Below are 9,004 nucleotides of genomic sequence, written 5' to 3'. Positions count from 1 at the left end.
CTGCTTTAGAAGCCCGTTTGGCTCAGATCGAGGAGGGCCAGGCCGCCCTACGATAAGAGGTCACACAGACCTGAGCCAAGGTTAAGGAGCATCAGGCCTTCGCAAAGCAAAAATTTAGTAAAGTGTCTCGCACCTTAAGGGCTATCTTGTGTTTTCTGCAGGACAAGGATGCCCCTCCTCCATCGCCAGACTCGGACAACTAGTCGTGCATATAGCCGCCCTTTTGCTTACTTTGTTGCTTGTTTGCTTTTTTTTTTGTGTAGCCTTGATAGGCTTACTGGTGTGGTAGACTAGTTAGTATGTTTCAGTGTTTCAAGCCTTGCTTAGGTTAGCTCACATGCATCTTCTATCATGATTCATGTAATACTGCATCTCATGTACCGTGACAATTTTGCTAAATGAAATGCATGAAGTTCCATTGAACTATAATGTAAATGCTGTGTTGTTGAGTTTGTGAGTATGTTGAATCTGACCTAGGTCGCACCCTATGTTGTATATAGGGAATGCCACCTAAGGCCACAAGGAGGATAGCACGTCTCACACTTGGCGATTCGATTGACGGGGCACCTCCCCTAAGCGATAGTCAGACGAACCCCAGTTTGGGCCAGACTCATGACACTATGCCGGATTCTCAGCCGGCCACTAGCCCCACTAATGGGCCGACACCTATTCCACCATCTGTTCCTGAGCAGAACCGTGCGTCTACCTCGATGCCTCACATACCATAGTCCTCTCTTCCTCCTGATAGGCTAGAGTAGATGATGTTGTTAATGCAGCAGCAGCAGATACAACAGCAACAGCAGCAGCAGCAGTTTCTAGCTACCATCGCAGGGGTCTTTGCCCATAATATGGGTGTGGCTCCACCTGCACCACTTGCGCACCCTACTGGGAATGCGAGTGCCAGCGGCACATTCGAACGATTCCAACGCTTGTGGCCTCCTACTTTCACGGGTATCACAGACCCGAGGAGGCTGAGTATTGGTTTGACCTCGTCTCTAAGATGCTAAAGCCGCTGCACTGCACTGAAGTAGAGCTGGTGGAGCTAGTCAATTTTATGTTCGAGGAGGCCAGTTTGTGGTGGGACAGTGTCCTGTGGACTATTCCTATCGGCTACGTGTGGACGTGGGAGGCCTTTGAGACACGCTTCCATGGAAAGTATTTCCCTCTCACGTACCGTGATGAGAAGGAGGGAGAGTTCCTTTGCCTTCATCAGGGAGGGATAATAGTGGCAGAGTATGAGAACAGATTTACGGAGCTGGCTAGGTATGCTCCGTTGATCCTAGTTGATGAGTTGATGAAGATGCGGTGATTTTTTGAGGGTCTGCTACCCGAGATCCGCTCAAAGATGTGTTGCGCTAGCATACCCAGCTATGCTGAGCTAGTGAGCATGTCTTTGTGAGCTGAGTATGATGGGGACAGGCAGTCCCATATGCGAGCACCCATGGGTCAAAGGCCTCCACCAGACCTACCGAGCCGTCCGTTCCTCGGTAAGAGACCGCGTGCAGATTCACCTCCGAGACTTGCAGCTGCACCAGCCCCGACGAGATGACCTAATATATTGTGCACCTACTGTCAGAGGTAGTGCCATGCTAACACGTACTGTTTCACTAGGAAGAGGGACAATGACTTTACGCCCCCTCAGAGGATCAACCATCAGATGTCACCACCTCTCTCGAGTTCACCTCTACGGTCAGCACCACCACATCCATCTTTTCGGCCGCCTGCACCTCAATTTAGGCCGCCTCAACAGCCCATGGTACCACAACCAAACCGTTCTCAGCAGGCTCGTGTGCACTCACTTGCAGCTGAGGCATCCGAGACAGCAACCACAGTACCACTGGCTTTTGAAGTCATTGTGCATATTCGAGGTACATCAGTCTTCTTATTAGTGGACACCGGGTCCACTATCTCTATAATATCAAGTGCAGTAGTCAAGCGACTGGGGTTAGAAACTAGTCCTATGATTAGGCTGAGAATCCTTACCGCCACAGGGACTTTCTCAAATGCTACCAGGATGTGTAAGGGTTGTTCAATAGACTTAGGGAGAAGAACAGTGAGCATTGACCTGATTGTCTCTCCATTGCACCATTATGACGTCATTCTTGGTATGGATTGGCTCACGGAGGTGAAGGCAGAGATCGACTGTGATACTAGAGTGGTGACAGCCCATGGACTATAGGGCACAACCTTTACATTCCCAGTGCAGGTCAGTTGGCCCTATCGCATTAGTTGGTATGCTTCATTACTAGAGGACGTTAATGGTCCAGCACTTGAGCACACCCCTGTAGTCCAAGAGTTCTTAGATGTATTCATAAAGATACCTGGATTACCCCCTCAATGCGAGATTGATTTTACCATTGATCTAGTGCCTAGTGCGACACCTATATCTCTTCCAACTTATCTCATGCCTTCATGTGAGATGGAGGAGCTGAGGAAACAGATCGATGATTTGCTAGATGTGGGCTTCATATGAACGAGTGTGTCTCCTTGGGGAGCACCCATGTTGTTTGTAAAGAAGAAGGATAGATCTCTATGATTGTGTATTGATTATCGTAGGTTGAACCAAGTGAGGGTGAAGAACAAGTACCCTTTGCCCAGGATTGATGATCTGCTTGATCAGTTGAGGGGAGCACAGTATTTTTTGAAGGTTGATCTGCAGTCAGGGTACCACCAGTTGCACGTCAGGAATGAGGACGTGCAAAAAATAGCTTTTAGGACCAGTTTTGGGCAGTGCGAGTTCCTGGTGATGTCATTTGGACTCACAAATCACTGGCCATGATCATGGATCTGATGAACAGAGTGTTTCAGTCGTACTTATACCGATTCGTCATCGTATTTAAATATGACATCCTGATATACTCCAAGAGTCGGGAGGAGCACGAGAAACACCTGTGAGCAGTCTTCGATACTCTTAGGAAGAACCAGTTATGTGCATAGTATAAGAAGTGTGAATTCTGGAAAGAAGAAGTCAAGTTCCTGTGACATGTGGTGTCCAAGGAAGGAATAGTTATAGACCTTGCTAAGGTAGCCACAGTTTAGGACTGGGAGCAGCTCGGTTCAGTTACTGAGGTGAGGAGTTTTCTGGGCCTGGCAGGTTACTACCGACGATTCATTCGGGATTTCTCCAAGATAGCCAGATTGTTGTCTCAGCTGACTCGGAAAGAACTCAAGTTCGCCTGGAATGAGAAAGCAGAAGTAGTTTTTAAGGTGCTGAAGGACAAATTGACATTCGCTCCTGTGCTAGTATTGCCAGAGCAATGGGTCAAGTATACTATATACACCGACGCCTCTCGAGTGGGTTTGAGTTACATTCTGATGCAGAAGGACAAAGTTATTGCCTATACATCGTGACAGTTGAGGAAACACGAGGAAAACTACCCTATGCATGACCTAGAGTTAGTGGCCGTCATCTTTGCATTGAAGCTCTGGAGACATTACCTCTATGGGGAGGAGTTCGAGCTCTTTTGTAACCACAAGATGTCACGCTCCAGACTCGGTAACCGGACTCATAAGAAACCCGATGGCCGGTTCTGGCCGCAACAGCCTCCGTAGTACCCCATTCTCAACTCCGAAGGTAGGTTCCGATCCTGGGATCCTACAAGGAGGATTTTCATAACAGTATAATCATTTTCAATATGAGCATACCCAAGATCACAGCAAGTATATCTAAGAATAACAAAGGCACACATTGCAAAATCCACTAAAAATTTAAACTTTTACAATCATCCAAAAGGTCCAAAAGGACATACATGAGAATAAATGAAAAAGAGAGAGAAATCAGCAACACTGGAGTCCTCACTGCTCAACTCTACTCCACGCTCTGTTGCTACTGTGCCTACCTAGAGTCTCCTGCACGCATCAATCGTGCATAAGCTTATAGAAGCTTAGAGGGTGGTGTAAGTGTGTGACAATGGTGCACAGAAGAATAGTGGGAGGTATAAGGAGAGAAGCATGATCAATGAACATATCACTAGTCTTACTAAGGCTTCACATGAATGTGATGCAATAAGTAATGGGTGCCATACCAAGGCAATGTATGAAGGGGGGCTTGTACAGCTAATGCTAATGCGATGCAAGTAATGTCAGTGCTCATATCCAAACCATATGTCAAGTACATTTTCAATCATAAGAAAATCACCGGGGTCCATTACATTACTGAATGACTGCCGCTCTGCAGACCCCGCACAGTCAAACGAGCGTAAGAGACCTCACTACTTGCCTATGGACAACCAATCACCAACAAGGCCTGAAGGTAGCGGACCCATTTACGAGCTGGTCAGACTCAGCCTAGCAATGCCTCCTCACACCAGGCAAGTAAGGCCACACCCCTATCCAACCGACTACACGACAGTGGGAGTCGCGGCCTAACGGTATAAGGCCCTCGTGCGCTCATGTATTCCACCCGGTCACGGCGTTGGAGCAGATCCTTAGTACCATGGAAGTTTTGGGAATTTCACCCATAAGCATCCTATGCACCCGGTATGCTTAACTAATATTTCCGGTGTCCACACATACGGCCATCCACGAATACCCCTGTAGAGGCAAGGCCCTGATGAAGTAAGGGCGGATATCCACAAGCTATGTAATGTCAGATGCATGAATCACACAATCACCCATGCATCAATTCCAGGCATCCATCTCTTGGGGAGATAACAACATGCCCTATACAATGACACAGCCATGGCCAATCATACCTCAACCAAGCATGCATATGATGCGTATGGGAGTGGCCTATGAAGATGAATAGGGGTGCCGATGAGGTGAAGATGAACTCTCTACCTAACTATTAAGGGTCTAGGTACTTAACCAATTCCTCATAAGGAATACAACCTCTAGTAGGGGCCCATATACCTGGGGTAGCCCACGAGACTAAGGACCACGAGACTAATGGTATAGGCCTACATAGATGAAACGGGCCTAGCAAGGGTCTATGGTGGGCCTTTAACCACCTATAGAAGCCCATGGGCCTACCTTAGGGCCACCAATGTGGACATCCAACCACAATTGGTCCCCAAGAGTTAGCCCATCTCTAATTGATCATGGATCAAGGCCCAAGGACCACGCAACATCAGAAATAAGAAACAGGCAGCCATAATCATATCACAAATACTCATGTTGGGCTTCAGAAAGGCGGCCCAAGGCCTATCTACAACATGGGTCCAAGGGAAACACACATAGCCCAACCCATATATATTGCTATGGGCCCATAGGGAAAAGGTTAGGGCCCAACATAAAGGCCACTAATCTCATAAATTGTGGTGGCTTAGTGGGCAGCCCATTGCTCAAACCACATGGGCAAATGTCATGCTCTTAGTCAAGTAAGTTGGGCCTACAACCCGGCCCAAGTATTAAAGTTGATTTGGTGGGCAACCAAAGGCCCGTCTACTTGTGTAATCCAACCCACTAACCCAACACAATAGTATGGTAAAAATGGCCCAAGAGTTCAATGGGCCTATCTGGAAAGTTCTAGCCCAATTGGGCCTAAAGAATTCAACAACCAGCTACATCCATGGACCCGATTAAATTCAACTGTGGTGGGCCTCAAAAGTGCATTTATCAAGCCCAACATTTAAGGAACCAAAGGTATAAATTATTCTCTCTAAGATCTTCACAATGTGGTGGGTCCCACTCCTCAAAATTTCAGCCCAAAGGCCAATCATAATTATAACAAGTTGTTGGATTTTTAACCCAACAGGTTTATGGGCTTATTGGAGTCCAATAATTGTTTCATTTGATTAGGACATCAGCCCAAGTGGTCCAGCTATCAAATCAGAGGGCCCCACCACATAGGGTTACATCATACTACACAAGGGAGTAGGTGGGCCACACTGCTAGACCAAAGTCCAGTAGGTAGCCCACATGGGGCGTCCCATATGGGCCTGGGTATTTGGCCCAAACTGACTCGAATTTGCAGGCCGCACCACAGTCAACTTGATTGTTCGTTGGGCCTAAAATTTTATAGAGTGACACTTTTATAGGTGAGTCACATCCTCACAAAATTTAAAAATTTTTGAACACTTAAAAATATTTTAATTTATTTAAATGAAACAGACTGTCCAGAAAATCGGACTGATCTGGACACCATATTGTAATGGGCCGGTCCAGCCATCACCATGGTGTGTACAGGTGTCCATTGGCCCCCAAATTTTGTAGGTGGGTCCTAACATGAGTGAAACACCCCTCTGCAAAATTTTATAATTTTTGGATACTCATAAATATTTTAATTAAATTACGAATTTCAATATGTCCAGGAAGAGATGTTGCTATCCATGCATTGTTTACCCAATAAGGTGGGCCCAACCTTCATCCAAGAGGGGAAAAATGGAGGTTTAGTATTTTCTTCATAAAATAAAGTAAGGTGGGGTCCATAAAAGTGGCCCATCCTTTAGAGAAACCAAGCTGAAGTGTATGGTTTCCCTCCATACATGTGGGTTGGACAGCCTAACAAGGTGGACCGCCCACCCCTATGGGCCTCCTTTTTGGGTACCATATCATGGACCATCTGAGGTATGACCCATCACACCTCATGGTGGGGTCCACACCTTCTCATTGCATCACATACTTATAAAGAAAATAATGGTAATCATGATCCAAAAATCCATGCCAAAGATTGAACATGACAATCCATGCAATAGTCCAGGTTTTTGGACAGCAATACATGGCTGGACACATCAGCCTATATTTCAATAATCTCAGCCATAAAAAGGGTGTGTGGCCTTCCTCAGTGGGCCCCACATAAGTCTAGATCACATACTAGGACTAGGACACTTGCATGCATTGATTAAGGTGTCCAATGATCATGGAGTTGGGTGGTAAAGGCATCCCACCTTGTTGGATTTTTATTTTTTATTTATTTTGGGACATCCAAGGCCCACTAAATGGGCCACACACACATTATCATCCATACATCAGAGAAAAGAGAAGAAGAAAAGAGAGTAATCCAGCCATGGGGGTAGGGCCCCGCCACTAGTGGGCCCTCCCAAGAGTGAATCATACCCATACAACTACATTGATTGTACATGCAACATGAAATCACTACATGCATGATTTATAATTGTTATGGATGGTTGGGATGCCATCCCAACATGATCCTTAGGGTCTAGATGACCTTAAGATGGAGTAGATCATTAAATACATCATGATGGGGTCCATGGAGAATGGCCTCATCATGGATCATGACATGCTTGTAGGATGGGCCAAAGGGCCACATCCATGGGATCAAATGGGATCCCCATCATGGATTGGTGGGTCCCACATGATCCATCTAGGAAGAAAAATAAGATCAAAGGGTAGAAAACAAGATTAGAAATTATAATCACCCACCTTAATGGATCCCACTCCAAAGTTACATCAATCTTCTCTTTATGCTCCAAGGGACATGTTTCAATGGGTGAGATGGATTATTGAAGGTTAGATGAGAGGGGATTTGAGGGAGAAGGGGCTGGAGAAGAGGGAAAATGGGGCTGGATTTTTTTTTCTAAGAGAGAAAGAAAGACAGAAGAGAGTAGAGAGAAATGAGAGGGAGAGTATGGAAATTGCTAGAAAAGAGAGAGGAAAAGTAATCATCACTCTCTCTCTTAGATAAGAGAAAAATCATCATAGCCTATGGTGATATAAACTATGTTGCTAGGCTAGAGTAGGGATGGGTAGTGTGTGGGTGGTGGGTGGTGTAGGATTTGGGGGTTTAGGTAGTGTATGGGTAGTGTGTGTTGGAATTTGCACAAAAGAGGGTGGCCACCTTGAAAAATGTGCCCTCCACACTAGGTGGGCCACATGATCATGCTCAAAGGCTACAAATGAGATGCACATAACTTATGATCCACACATCGGATGGACACACAAGATGCATCATTGGAACCGCGGCAATGATGCGGTCACAATGGCATAGGTCTCAACTCGATCCGAGTTGGGTCTTCACGACTGGGCTCACGGATGACCGCAAACACTATCCAAGGGTTACAGGTCGCCGGGATTCGACCGGTAGGATCGCGGGATCAAGATGGACGGAATGTATACTCACACACACATATGCACACCTGCGAACTCGGGTCAGGTCTCACACAAGAGCCTCAAGTACATATTCATGCTGAGGGACCTGAATATGAGGCATCGGCAATGGATGGAAACCTTGAAGGACTTCAAGTTTGACGTCTCCTACCATCCCGGCAAGGCTAACCTTGTGGCAGACGCGTTGAGCCACAAGAAGGCTATAGCCTTTGCGGCTGCTCTGATGATATGTGAGTGGAACATGATGGAATTTGTGTGAGACTTCGAGCTGAAGCTTACTATTGATGAGCCATTCGAGAGCGTCGCTCATGTTCGTGCGCAACCACTTATCGATGACCGAATCATAGTGGCTCAGGGGGAGGATAAATGGTTAGTGAAGATGAGGAGGCAAGCTAGTGACGAAGAAGACTCCGAATGGAGAGTTGGTTCGGATGGGAGTCTACATTATCAAGGCCGCCTATGCGCGCCAAATCTTCATGACTTGAGAAAGGAAGTTCTCAAAGCCGCTCACAATTTGAGGATGGCGATGCATCCTGGCAGTACGAAGATGTATCGAGATATGAAGAGGTCGTACTGGTGAGACAATATGAAGGTCCACATTACAGATTATGTGTCCCGTTGTCTCACATGCCAGCAGGTCAAGGTAGAACATCGCCGACCTCCTGGATTACTTCACCCCATGCCCATAGCAAAATGGAAATGAGACTTCATCTCTATGGATTTCATCTCTGGGCTACCGAAGACGAGGAAGGGTCACAATTCCATTTGGGTGATTGTGGACCAGTTGACAAAATCGGCTCATTTCCTACCTATTAGAGTTTCAAACTCGGCAGACGACTTGGCCAGATTGTACATCAGGAAGATAGTGCATCTGCATGGAGTTCCTATGGAGATCGTGTCAAACCGAGACACGCGATTCACATCTATCTTCTGGACCCGTATCCAGGAAGCAATGGGTGTGAAGTTGAAGTTTCATACAGCGTTCCACCCACAGACT

Source organism: Magnolia sinica, chromosome 5 (genome assembly GCF_029962835.1).
Source record: "Magnolia sinica isolate HGM2019 chromosome 5, MsV1, whole genome shotgun sequence".
Classification (NCBI taxonomy): domain Eukaryota; kingdom Viridiplantae; phylum Streptophyta; class Magnoliopsida; order Magnoliales; family Magnoliaceae; genus Magnolia; species Magnolia sinica.
The sequence above is the reverse complement of the archived record's forward strand: the minus strand, read 5'-3'. Positions refer to the sequence as shown.